Here is a 12,028-nt window from a genome sequence, read left to right as displayed (position 1 = left end):
TCAAGGACCAGTACTGCACCCAAATCCCCAGGCTCTCCAGTTGTCAGCTTGGATCCTGAAGGGGAACTACTAAGAAGCAAAGGCTTGTCTCAAAGTCATATCGACCCTAAAGGCAAGTCGGAAACCTATCACTCATGCTATCTATTCCCGCATTTGGAATAAATTTGTTTCTTTTTGTGGGCCTAAGATTCCTAACCAGAACTCTCCTAACATCTCTCAGGTTTTGGATTTTCTCCAGGCAGGTTTCGACAAAGGCCTAAAAACCAGCTCCTTGAAGGTCCAGATATCCGCTTTGAGTGCATTTTTCGATAATCCTCTGGCAGAGCATCAGTGGGTAAGGAGGTTTATAAAGGCTACTTCTAGACTTAAACCTACCATTAAAATAGCTGTCCCAAGCTGGGATTTATTTATTGTCTTAAATTATCTAACTGGTCCTCCATTTGAGGCCTTAGACTCAAAAAATATTAGAGAATTAACATTAAAGTTGACCTTTCTTATCGCCATAACATCGGCCAGACGTTTGGGGGAGATTCAGGCATTGTCCATCAAAGAACCCTACTTAAAAATATCTGAAGACAGAGTAACATTAACACTTGATAACAATTTTATCCCAAAGGTTTCCTCAAGTTTCCATCTAAGCCAGGAAATTATTCTGCCTACATTTTGTCGAAACCCGAAATCAACAAAAGAAAGAGAATGGCACTCCCTTGATGTCAGGAGAATCCTTCTCTTTTACCTGGAAACAACAAAACCATGGCGGAAAGACTCAAACATCCTTCTGCAGTTCAGCGGAAAGAACAAAGGGATAAAAGCTTCAAAATCAACTCTAGCAAGATGGATCAAGACTGTTATCAAGAATGCTTACGCAGCCCAGAATATGTCAATACCTGAAACAATTAGAGCACATTCTACACGTGCCATGGCAACCTCATGGGCTGAAAAAAGGGGAGCTTCCATAAATGAAATTTGTAGGGCAGCTACATGGTCTAGCCAGTTGACATTCGTAAAACACTATAGTTTAGACCTGCAAAACACGAATGAATTAGCTTTTTGGTAGAAAAGTACTACAAGCTGTTGTCCCTCCCTGAAATATAATTTGTTATGTCTCCAAGTGGGGCCGTCATGGGGGACGCAATGGAAAATGGGAATTATTCTCACCGTTAATTCGGTTTCCATTAGTCCACCATGACGGCCCATATATATTTCCCACCCATGTAAAAAATTCTGTACTTCACGGATTAATTGTGTGTGATTAAAACATGCAATAAAATGAATTGCATCCGCTGCCGGTGTAGTTATTTGGTAGTCACTGGAGTGTAGATGCAGGGGGTGGGTATTTAACTTCTCTGCTTACTGTCCCTACAGAGGTCAAGGGGTCATCCTCCAAGTGGGGCCGTCATGGTGGACTAATGGAAACCGAATTAACGGTGAGAATAATTCCCATTTTCTACTCCTTCCAAATGTCAAAGGAGGAATGCCTACATGACTTTTCTATATCCAGTTTACATCTCACTTCAAACTTGATTTTCAGGATGATATCACCTGGGTCATGGATCAGAAACACCATATGGAAGGTGTCCAGTTGATTGACGACAAACAGTGGTTTATAAAGTGAATTTCTGCTGACAGGTTCTATGTTAAATTAGACAAAGGCAGTCTGTCAGCACATTGGCCCCCCTAAGCCCAGCAACGGATGGACCTCCAGGCAATGAGCATAATACATAAGGGTTACATAGGGTTAAAAGTAGAGCAGAATGGTCCGAGGCACTACGGAGGCAGTAGGAGACAGTATCAACGGCTGGGAGTAGATCGGGTGAAACAAAGGCTAGGTCGATGCGTGAAAAAATTTTGTGGACTATAGAATAGAAGGAATACACCCGCTCCATGGGGAATTTCCTCCGCCAAACATCCACTAAACTAAGAGCAGTGCCCCAGTCATTCAAATGTGCTGAAGCTGAGTCAATACCGCTAGTACGGTCTATAGATGGATCCAGTACAGCATTAAAGTCTCCCACACACACCACTGGACCGGGAGGCATAGCAGCTAATTTATTGGAAATAAGGGTTAACAGCGCCGGGTCCATTGGCGGAGGGATATATATAGAAGCAATATTGAAGGCAGTACCCCACAGAACACAATGCAGTATGACAAATCTTCCAAAGTGGTCACATGCTACTTGAGTCACCTCAATAGGGAGGGCCTTAGTGACTAGTATAGAGACTCCCCTAGCATATACGGAATAAGAGGAGTGGTACCCCCTTGCTATCCAGGCCCGCTTTAGTGCTAGTACCTTCTGCCCAGTCAAGTGAGTCTCCTGAATACAAATTATATGCGGTGACTGTTTCTTAATAGAATCTAGTATTAAGGCCCGCTTAAATTTAGAATTAAGACCCCGCACATTCCAGCTTAATATCTTTAGCGGAGCCATATTATCTGAAGGGGTAAGGAAAAAGGAAGGATATTGATACCCATATACCGACAGAGCTTGAGGGGGGAGGAGTCACAGTCAGCCATCCATTCACTCTCACAAACCACACAATTACCATACTGGGTGCCAACACCACAATGCAGACACAAAACTAAAACAACCTATTCCCCAACTAAGTAACCCCCTGTCTAACCCACAACAGTGTAGACCTATACCCTAGAACAATTAACTAACACAGGACAGTGGTCCCTAGCTAAGACAGAACAACCTCAGCCTGTCCCAGGACCCTGATCAATTGAACAATGTAGATATACATACAGCTTTTAAGGCAGCATTTAGAGCAGTACATAGATAATGGATTGGAGCGGTAATAAAAGGTGGAAAGAGAGAGGTAGGTAAGGAAAAGGGTGGGGGAGATGAGGAGGGCAAGGACAAAGTAGGGACAGTTGCATAGGGGAAGGGGAAGGAAGAAGTAATTTAGAATACAAGATTAATGAAAGTACAGTTGCTCTCCGGTGGGAGCCTCAACATGAATAATGCAGATTAAGCGGGCAGTAACAGCTGTTAAGGCATATGTTGGCAATCTGATTTAGTCCGGAGGACGAGGGGCCGCAGCAGCTCTGGGAGCCGCATCCGCCCAGTGCAGGGCCTCAGCAGGGGAAGTGAAGAATCTAGAAACCTGACCATCAACGACTCGCAGCCTGGCTGGATACAACATTGAATATTTATATCCTTTTTCACGGAGACGTTGGCGGACCTCTGTGAAATGGGTGCGTTGTTTCCGTACAGCGGCTGAAAAGTCCGGGTAAAAGGATACTCTACTACCACTGTGCAGGATTTCACCTTTGATGCGGACCGCCCGCAGGATGGCATCTCTGTCCCTGAAGTGAAGGAGGCGGGCAAGAAAGGGACGGGGCAGGCCCCCCGGAGGTCCTGGACGGGCCGGGACTCGGTGGGCCCTTTCTATAGTGAAAAAGGGGGAGAAAGTATCAGCCGGTAGGAGATCCCGAAGCCATCTTTCAATAAAGGAAACAGGATTAGCACCTTCCACTTTCTCAGGCAGTCCCACAATTCTAATATTGTTGCGCCTTAGGCGATTCTCAAAGTCGTCCGCCCTTTCTATGGATGCTTTCATTTGTTGCTGCAGATCTCTTATTTGGGCCGGCATAGGTCGCTGCACATCTTCCACCTCTGAGATCCTACGCTCCGTCTCCGTTATCCTTTCCTTGGCCTTGTGAACGTCATGCCGGAGCAGGACAAAGTCCTGCCGGAGTTCATCCACTTTCGAAACCATCAGGGATTGGCAAGAGTTTATGGCTGCCAGGACCTCAGCAAATTTCAAATCCAACACCGCAGAGGGGTCCAGAGGGTCATCAGGGTTAGTAGGAGAGCCCGGCTGGGGGGGGCTCTGAGAGCCCTCAAACATAGAAGGACAAGAGTCCAGAGATCTCCAGCTTTTGAGCGGCATGCGTTTGTATCTGGGCCAGTACCGCTTGCGATGTGGTAGTTGGTTGAGAGTCCAAGGGGTCCAGTGGGTGAAAGGGAGGGTCTCGAGAAATAGATTAATCATCAGATGGTGGAGCTAAAGGACCAGGCGCCAGTCTCTGTTTAACATTCTTACGTTTATTACCCATAGCAAGGGGTCACCCACAGCAGAAGTAGCGACACAGTAGAGACAACAGGTAGGTCAGACGATCAGGCAAATATATTCAGAGAGATAGATTAGGAGATGGTGCGCTTTACCAGGCTTGATGTATGGGTAGGCCTGAGGACCCAGAGGTCTCTTGATGCAGTCCAACAACAGAGAGAATGAACTGTGAAAATATTAGGCCACGTTGACAGACCCCACAGCTGGATGAATGTGAATGTGAACAAGAATGCCAGGCAGATAGGGGTCACAATCACTAGCACCGGGCTAACCTTGGCTAAGGAGGTCAGACAGCACTGCTGACATGTACTTGCCCATGTGCTAGCATCCGGGGTCCAAAAAACACCCACAGCTCCACAGGCCGGGGAGTATGGTAAGAGGCAGGCACTGGTTGTGTGCCCGGACAGTCCCAGCGTCTATCGGAGGAGCCCGCGATGCAGCAGCGGGGGACCGGAAGTGACCGCGGCCTGCACTTCCGGTCAGCGGCAGCCTCACCGGATAGATGGCCGAGGGCTCCGAGGCTAGCCTCCGGTCTCGCAGATCGTTCCGGGCAACAGGCGGGCAGGTCGGAGCCGGGCACGAGGCGCGATGTCAGCGCAGCAGATGGCAGAGTTGCCGTCTTACCGCCGCTCTCCGCACCCCAAATACCGACCAGATGGGACCCGGGAACCCCACGATGAGAGGTGGATAGCGGGGGAGCAACTGTAGAGCAGGATGGCTGCCTTTTTTGCAGGATTGTGATCAGGATCCCGGGAGCTAACCGCCATGCGTCCTCTCAGCCCGACATCTGGCCACGCCCCCCCCCCCCACGGTATCCATTATAAGAGAATTTTTCTAGACACGTTTCAGAGCCTTGCTCGGCTATTTCTTCAGTAGCTTAGCAAGGCTGTGAAACGCGGCAGATCTAATGAATATGATATGGTCAGCCACCTCTTTGATATTGTTGCACTTCCAGTGAACATCATTGGGTTATACCTCAAGAAAAACTGCTATATCCAAAGACACCTACCATATGCACTATCCACCATATGTATTATCAGTCTGCCCTTAAATACTCTGAATCTCTATCGGAAGGAGTCAAAAAGTTGAAAATTTATCCGCACCTATGAGCAGAACTAATGCACTAATGTATTAAAACTCACGGTTCACAATTACATTCTAAAAAAATCCATTTTTATTGTGAAAGGCACAGATGTGTACTTGGGCCCTAATAGTGCCATTTGTGCCCTTTTTTAGCCCAGCCTGAGATCTAATAAGTTGTTACACACTGGTATGCATACCATATTATTGTAATATTCTTTTATCTGATGTACCATCTGACTAGTATCTTGTTTTACACATATATATTTATTAGCTGTAATGTTTATTAATACATTTCTGATTATCAGTGTGGATTGGTGCAATTTTTTTTCTTTTTTTAAATGTTTCTAAGTAGCTCCTATTCCTGCCCAGCTTCTATGGAGCTACTCACCCCTCACATAGCCGCCTGGCCAAAAGAGAGACGTGATGTCACTGCAATAGGGTGTAATGCTGACAGGCCACAGCCAGGACCTGGAGAGGGTGCACACTGTGGTAGAGATGTCTCCTGCGACTCTATATACATACATCTATGAATATAGATATTTTTACTCCCCACACAGCTAATGAAAACTGCTTTAATATCTGTACAATAAGAAATGGATATCTGGATGATTTGCCTGTTCCCTAATTTATCTCAGGTTAGATGATCGTTGTCCTGACATCAGTGTCCTTCAAAGTTTCTATAATAATCTATATCTAGACAGGAATAGTATCTGGAGTTGTCCCAAGCCGTCTATTAACGGGGCCATTTCTGTACAGTTCCGAAAAGTTGTTTTATATCTTCCCAATAATCATCCTACGGCCTTAAGTCTAGAAAACAAAGGTACTGGACGTGTTCCAAATTGCTGCAACTCTTCCTGTCTTTACACCACAATATTGATATAAGGTGGCAGCAGTGAAGATAAGGTTATAAGGAAATGTTAGGATCAGTGATACAGTAAAATAAACATGGCTTTGTTCTTGGTGTGAAAACCAATGACCTTTAGGGAAAGGTCCTTTACACAGGCTGAATCACTAATAGCAATAGCACCCATTCAGATTGTGATATTGATGTATGTTATCATAACCAAAACTGTTATAATAAAGATATCTATCAGGAAACCTATAAAGTGCAGTGCTGAATACCTCTCTTTACCGCTGATCTGGACCCTGTAAGTCTACCATGCTTTCCTCTTTATGCCTCTAAGCCTTCATTCACACCAAGTTTTATAGACCTGTTCAATGTATACATTAAGAGAGCTTCCAGTGTATATGCCGATTGTATCCTTAAAACAGAGGCATCCAATTTTTCGCCTCCTGCACAGTATATGCCCCATCATGCTGGAAACACTGGATGCAAAGACACAATTACGTGTTTCCACCATGCTGAAGATTGACGTATATGCTCAGCGAAGGCCTTTATGAGGGACAGATGCAACAGTACTGCATCCATCCCCTGTCTAAGTGTAGGCCCTGGGAGCTCTCCAGGGATGTTACTGTCCATATAAGGAACTTGAACATCCGCTTTCACGTGGAGGGAGAGGAACAAGACGACTATCCCACTGTATGTGCCTAGTCCTCCATTGTAGGGATATGTTGGGAGGGTTACAACGAGATGTGATTGTAGCACAGAATGCTTCTTACCTTTGGCCTTCAATCTCTCTGTAGATCTTGAGGCCATTGTGCTGGAAAATAAGCAGCAGATTGAAATTCACATGTTTCAATGGTCTAAAGGGAACCTGTCACCAGGGACCTCATTTTCACTAAAACCAGATTGCAGAAGCCCATCACACCTGCAGTACAAATCTGCCTTTCTGCATTTTTCAGGCATTTGCATTACAATATAATTGTGTGTTATAACTTACTCTTGCTCCATGACAAAATCCTGGGGTAGTCACAGGGGCTGGACTTTGGTTTGAATGCATTTCAAAAAACAACATGTGAATTGTCTGTTATGTACTCCTCAGAGCTTGGCCCCCACCATTGTGCTCCTGTACAGCTCCACCTCCTGCTCCTTCTCAGAGCTGGTGAGCTGTACAGGAGCACAAACATGGAGACAGCCTGCAGCTCAGACAAGTCACATGTTGTTTTTTTTAAAAGCATGCAAACCAAAGTCCAGCCCCTGTGACTACCCCGAGATTTTGTCAGGATGCAAGAGTAAGTTATAACACATAATTATATGGTAATGCAAATGCTTAGAAAAGGCAGAGAGGCATTTTTGCAATGCAGGTGTAATGGGCTTTTACAATCTGTCTTTAGTGAAAATTAGGTCCCTGGTGACAGGTTCCCTTTAATATGTCATTTTTTCTGCTGCTCTATTATCCCCAGATCTTAGCCCTGTATTAAGTGTTCCAGCTTATGCAGCCGCTAACCTCTGTTTGTTTAGTGCAGTATTTCTATTAGACAATTATGACTTGGTTCCTGATAGTAGGTAAATGCTATGTGTAATCCATACTAAGAATACCTGCCCGATCCTTACAATTCTTTCAGCTATTATTGCCATGTAAAACAGCATCTCATATGAATAGGTCACTTTTCCTTATGTAGTAACCTTCTGGTTTGGCTCATATGCAGGGGATATCCGGGCTCATGGACTATTAGGGTGCGTTTTTGGATATGTTTTTATACAAAACCCTGAAACGCATGCATTTTTACATGTTACCCTGCCTTTGGCTGGTTTGAAAGTGATTTTCTTCATTGCTGGAAGTGTAAGCTTCTTGGAAATTGTTAAGCAATCGCTTTCAAAACAATGCAAACCCCTGGTAACATAAAACCCATCCAAAAATGCCACATGTGAACGCACCTTGAATGACCTATCCATGAGCGGCAGTCACAGCTACTGATGGCACTTGCCTTGCCTGTTATAGAGCAGTGGTTATCACCTTTCCATAGTACTGGCCACATTTATTGCTGGCTGATGATGTGACTCTCCCATTTTAATAATATACAGCACATACTGTACACTAAGAAGGGAGACACAAGGACAAGAAGCAGCTGTGGTCAAGGTCTGTAAATAAAATAGGTTGTGAATAAAGAGTGTATTATTATAGCGTAGTACTTGGGGAAAGGGATCTAAATGCAATGAAAAATATAGGTTCTTTGAGGCAGTGCAAACTTAGGCAGTGCAAACAGATCATCCTAAATTGCACAATACATATATAAAAGTGTGATGTTGGTTAATAAATCTGGTTTAATTTAAAGGAAATCTACCATCAAAATCAATCATGTTACTCATAGATCCAGGCACTGTGAATGTGGTAATCCATTGCCTCCGTCCTTCTCAAAAAACTTTTTAATTATGCTGGGTTTTCCCTTCCAGCTATGGAGACATGGTTGACAGTTGGGACATAATGCTGGGACATAAAGACATGCTTCTGTTGTCCTTACCCGCATAGCCCTTCCCCATCCTACCTCTCTGCACCTTGTCTAGTATCCCTACACTGTTTGTAACATGTTGGTAGCAATATTGTTTAAGGTACTTTTTGGTCTGTCGTAGCTCCTCGATTCAAAGACCTTTGGATATTATAACAGACCTAATAACCCCTCTGTGGAGGCATAGGCTCCCACTTCCACAACCTAATTGCGACATTCCATCCTACCTGTTGAAGTGTATTACACACAATGCTAATTTAATATCATAAAGTAAACCTTTTCATGCACCTTCTCAACCAAAACATCTCCCCCACCAACCCCTCCACATCCTAACCCTCATTCCCTAGTATGTCTGATGTCTTTTTGTTGCTCTCAAGTTCTGAGCATTAGTTGGCCATCGCTGGGCCACTTAATTTCTACAATACACCTCTTTTGTAGTTAATTGATTTAAACATCATAATGACTTTTGTGCAAAGTGCCGACCACTCTACGCACCATATATGTGTTGTTTCTTTAGCGATACAATGTTTGCGAAAATGTTCACCTTTACCATGTACTATGCGCAATACTCAATAAAATATATTGAACCATAATTATGCTTGGTTTTTCCAGAGCTGCAGATTCACAAGTTGTTACACTGTGCAGGAGCACTCCCCTCCCCCACTGTGTGAGATTACAGCAGACAGTGCTGGGGGTAGATAATGTAGCAGCTTATGAGGATACAGAGCGGGGTAAATGCATATGTGATCGGGGGTAACTCCTCCCCATTGTGTTTGAGTTGCGTTTCAAAACACAATTCAAACTGTATGTGTGAATAAGGTCTTAGACTGTGAGTAGATTACTTTGTTATGATCTAGCTCCGATTCATCCCCTGTGAGCTCTACTACATTGGACTTGCCATCTGTTACATAATATCCAGTTTACCCGCCGTTACTTCTACTGACCTGGAGAAACCTCTATATGCAGTATGAGCGTAATATCTTCAAAGTATAAAACCTATAGCCCTTACGTTAAGTGCCTTGAAAACATCTAGAAATCACTTCCGATTAACTAAATGTAGTGCCGTGTGCTGTCGCTTGATGGATCCTTCTACCACATTTTGTATGTACAAGCTGTATAAGAAGACTAATTGTCCCTATAACCTTCCTGAGCGCAGAGCTGTTTAATTTCCTGTCATAGTCAATAGTCTGGTCAAATAATTAGCTGTAAAAAGCTAAAATGCTTGGAAATGGTTGTTTGCTGTCAGGATATAATGAAAATATCAATGTGAAGAGCTAGCATAGACCCAGTTACTAAAGAAGCTTTACCCTTTCATTAGAAAATCACTGGATAAAATACACTTCTGTTCATTAGTGGTCATGAAGTATGAGTGCAAAATGGGTGATTTGTATTAGAAGGAACCTGCCCTCAGATTTTAACTACTGTATATACTCGAGTATAAGTCGACCCGAGTATGAGCTGAGGTACCTAATTTTACCAGCAAAAAAAACTGGGAAAACCTATTGACTCAAGTATAAGCCTAGGGTTGTAAATGCATTGGTCACAGCCTACACCCAGTATTTAAGTGGCCAGCCCCTGTAGTATACAGCCAACCCCCTGTAGTATATAGCTAGTCCCCTGTAGTATATATCCAGCCAGCCCCCTTTACTATATAGCCTGCCAGCCAGCCCTCTTTAGTATATAATCCAAGCATCAGGAAGAAAAAAAGGGTTTCCCAGCTCACCTCCCAGGTCACGAGTCGGCACGGAACCCGCCTTGCTTGCACAGGCAACGTACTGAGAGAAAACAAATTTGATGGTCCAGCCAACAGCGGTGATCTTTTAGACTTTTATTTAGTCAAATCTTGAATATCCACAGTGTTAGTCCATAATTCCTAAAACCGTATATATACTCAAGTATAAGCCGAAAACTCCCCACTCGGCTTATTCTCAGGTAAGTAAAAAAAATAAACGGAGTACTTACCATCCAGACGCTCCGGGCGGATCCTCTACTATCTTCATGTTCGGGGGTGCTGGCTCAAGGTCCGCGACAGCTCCATGTGCATGGCCTGGCCAGTGCACAATTGTGATGTCATCCGCTGCTGCGAAGACAGAGGAGGAGCTGTCCGGGGTGTCAGAATGCCCCTACACGGGGCTGGCTGGCAGTCTATATACTAAAGAGAGAAAACAAATTTGATGGTCCAGCCAACAGTGGTGATCTTTTAGACTTTTATTTCGTCAAACCTCGAATATCCACAGTGTTAGTCCATAATTCCTACGCGTTTCAAGCGAGCTGGTCGCTCTTAGTCATGGAATGTCTATCTAAGTTCAAGTTTGCCCTTTTGAACACTTCCCTCTGGAAACACCTGGGGGTGGGTGGTTACAAATTAGTAGAACTAGTGTTTCCGTATAATTAGGTGCTCCGAGGAAATGCGCAAAAAGGCAAAACATGTAAGTGAATCATAATAACAATACTTGTAGATAAATATACAAAAATACACAAAACATAAATTAAAAACATTTGGTGGTAAATTTGGAAGAAAAGAAAACCTCTATCAATATTTCCGGTCTCCAGGGCAACGTCGGCTCCATACAATGTCTCGTGATGAAAGTCACATGGTCAAATCACGTGATATGTACTACGTGATTGACAACGGAAGATTGGGGATATACATGCCTGGAGGTACGTATAGATACAAGAAAAGTGACTAGTTTGTCACAAGTATATATACATGGAGGGATTAGTTCCTTAGGCAAACCCGTGGATTCGTAATTTGAAGAGCTTTATTTCTTCTCGGAGTGGATACGTTGCCGTGGTCATCCCGGAACTCCGATAGTTACATTGTTTCTTTTGTTGTGGGTTGTCTAATAAGGAAAAGGAAACAGTGAGGTTATTTCCCCAAATATAAAGATAAAATAGTCGATATTATGACTAAAAACAAGAACTATGAATAGCGGCAATGTAAGAAAGTAGATCGTAAGTAAATATAATGCATAGGAAAACTGTATATAAATGCATTGTATGTATAGACACTAGGAAAAACCCCAGAAGAATATTATTTGACAAGGTTAGAATAACAAGCTTAAACACCAGATATGTTATAACTTTCAAGATAAATTTTGTAACAACAAAGAGATGATAAAAGTATAATAGTCACTTGTTATTTGTCATGCTTAAAGGCAAGATTTAATAGTGATACAGAAAATCCTTTCTAAAATTCATGCCTTTCGGATACCGAGTATCCAGATTCAATATCCAAAACGCTTCGCAAGAGCGTAACTTGTTACTTATGTTTCCTCCTCTTATAGGTGTCATCACTTTTTCGAAAGCAAAGGTACGCAAACTATCTGTATTTCTTTGGTGTATATCAATAAAATGTTTGGATGCTCCCGAAAGACCTTTGGTATCAATTTTGTTAATCCCATTGAGATGTTCTAAGAATCTAATTCTAAATTTGCGTTTTGTTTGTCCAACGTACATGAGATTGCACTCAGTGCAGATAATGGCATAGATAACATTTGTGGTGTTGCAATTCATAAAG

Source organism: Engystomops pustulosus, chromosome 3 (genome assembly GCF_040894005.1).
Source record: "Engystomops pustulosus chromosome 3, aEngPut4.maternal, whole genome shotgun sequence".
NCBI classification, from domain to species: Eukaryota; Metazoa; Chordata; class Amphibia; order Anura; family Leptodactylidae; genus Engystomops; species Engystomops pustulosus.
This window is presented reverse-complemented; position numbering follows the sequence as displayed.